Here is a 2,500-nt window from a genome sequence, read left to right on the forward strand (position 1 = left end):
GCTAACGTGCCGGGCCTGGGCGAGGTGAGTGCCGTAGGGGTGCCGGTAAGTGCGGGCGTTTAGCGCGGGCGTGGTCTGCTCTCGCCGTTGGTTGGCCTCGTGCTGGCCGGCGGTGCAGGATGCGCCTGCGCGGCGTTCGCGCCCCGGTGCTTCAACCTGCGTGCAGGATCCGAGCTCGGTCCCGTGCCTTGGCCTCCCACGGATCTTCCTTGCTGCGAGGCCGCGTCCGCCTTAGCGTGCTCCTCCGGGGGCGCGCGGGTGCGCGGATTCTCTTCGGCCGCCATTCAACGATCAACTCAGAACTGGCACGGACTGGGGGAATCCGACTGTCTAATTAAAACAAAGCATTGCGATGGCCATAGCGGGTGTTGACGCAATGTGATTTCTGCCCAGTGCTCTGAATGTCAACGTGAAGAAATTCAAGCAAGCGCGGGTAAACGGCGGGAGTAACTATGACTCTCTTAAGGAGTGACTCTCTTGAGGAGTGCCGTGGTCCCGTGGTTTGCGTGAGCAGCTGCGGAACGAAAGGTCCTTGGTTCAAGCCCTGGCGGGAGTAACTATGACTCTCTTAAGGTGGCCAAGTGGCGGCGGTGTGGCTGCATCCGGACTTGGCTTTTCGAAGTGCGGTCTTGATGTAGTCGTGCTGCTGCTGCGAGGTGCCTTCCTTGGGTTATAGTTACAGGGGGAGTGATGCGCAATACATGGGCCTAGCCCTCTTAGCCTCTCCTCTCCTGCGGTCTTCTCCCCTTCTCGTGGGCCCGCTGATTTTCGCAGAGTGGAAGACCGCACCAGGGGCTTGGGGGGGTTACCAGCCCCCCCTCGCATTATCCCTTTATAGTTGGGGGCAGCCGACAAGAAACAAGAGATGGTGGCCCTTCCGCTGAAGGTGCCACCCCAGCTACCCCAGCACCTATCCGGCCAACCGGCCGTAACGAAAATGCGATAGTTTGTGTAGCTCCCTTTGCTTGCAGTGAGTGCCACCGCACTTTTACCACGAAGAACGGTCTCGGGGTCCATCGCCGCCGCCAACACCCTGCGGCCGCCAACGCTGAGATCGTGACGGAGAGGCATCGCGCGAGGTGGACGGAGGAAGAAGTCCTGTCGCTCGCCAAGGCAGAGGCCGAACTGTTCCTTGAGAGGGACGCCCGGTTCTTCTTTGTAAATCAAGAACTTACCAGGATGTTCCCCGACCGAACGCTTGAGGCAATCAAGTGCCGACGGCGGCAAGCTGCCCACAAGCAGCTTGTCCGCCAATTCATGGAGGCACTTGAGATCGGTCGGGGTGAAGAGCCGGCGTCCCGCCGGGGAGCAGTGAGCTCGCTGCCTGACGCGGGCGAGGCCGCTGCGCCGCCCGTCGACGCAGCCGAGGACTTCGCGGCCGACACCACCGGGCCGCCGCCGGAGGGGCCGACTGACGCCGCCATCTGGGAGCATCTGGCGGGGCTACCTGCTTCCGCCCAGCGTTTCTCTGCCCTGGATCGAGTCATTGGTCTGGGGCGGGGCACGCCGCCCGATGTCATCCTGGGCATGCTCCCGGATGCCCTTGCGTCGGTCGGGTCCAGGGGGGAGAGGTCGATCACCAGGACACAGCGGCCGCGCCAACCATCCAAGCGGCCGCCTGCCGCCCCGCCGCTGCAGAAGCGCAAGCGGCGCCGCTGGGAATACGCGCGGACACAGGACGCCTTCCGTAGGTCGCGTGCGCGTTGCGTGCGCGGCTTGCTGGACGGCACCCTGCTGCAGCCGCCACCCGACATCCCCGGTCTGCTGGACTTCTGGGCGGACCTCTTCACGAAGAAGCCGATCTCCACCGCCGGCTTCATCCGTGACCGCCTTCTCCCGCACTCGGAGCCTGTCGCTCCTGAGTGCCTATGGGGGCCGGTCACACGTGAGGAGGTCGCTGCTGCCTTGCCGCCCAGGGGATCGGCAGCCGGGCCGGACGGCCTGACTCCAGCGGAGCTGCGGCGCCTGCCGCATGAAGTCCTGGTGAAACTCTTGAACCTCTTCCTCCTGGCCCGCGCCCTCCCCGAGCGTCTGCTTCGCGCCCGGACGTCACTTCTCCCCAAAACGGCTGCACCAACATCCCCCGCTGACTTTCGCCCCATTACGGTCTGCTCGGTGTTGGCGCGGACCTTTCACAAGGTTCTCGCGTCACGCCTGATGCGTGCATGTGCTGTGGACGAACGTCAGCGGGCATTCATCCCCCGGGATGGGATGTTGGAAAACACCTTCATCTTGGACACTGCTCTCACCGACGCAGTCCGCTCCTGTCGCTCTGTTTTTGTGGCATCGATCGACGTCTCTAAAGCGTTCGATTCGGTGGACCATGCTGCCCTCCGCCCCGTGCTGAGGGCTCATGGCCTGCCGGATTGCTTTATTGAGTACGTCGAAAGGTGCTACGAGGGTAGCACGACGGTGATAGCGGGCGGCGCCGACGTGGGCGTGCCCCTGCAGCCGGCTAGGGGTGTGCGTCAGGGTGACCCCCTCTCCCCCCTCCTTTTCA

At 63.9% G+C, this 2,500-nt stretch overlaps 1 pseudogene; it reads left to right on the forward strand.

Moving 5' to 3' along the window:
- The window catches only part of LOC124583809, an 8,066-nt pseudogene that overhangs the window by 2,414 nt on the left and 3,152 nt on the right, over positions 1-2,500 (forward strand).

The sequence above is a fragment of the Schistocerca americana genome, unplaced genomic scaffold (genome assembly GCF_021461395.2).
Source record: "Schistocerca americana isolate TAMUIC-IGC-003095 unplaced genomic scaffold, iqSchAmer2.1 HiC_scaffold_47, whole genome shotgun sequence".
Lineage (NCBI taxonomy): Eukaryota > Metazoa > Arthropoda > Insecta > Orthoptera > Acrididae > Schistocerca > Schistocerca americana.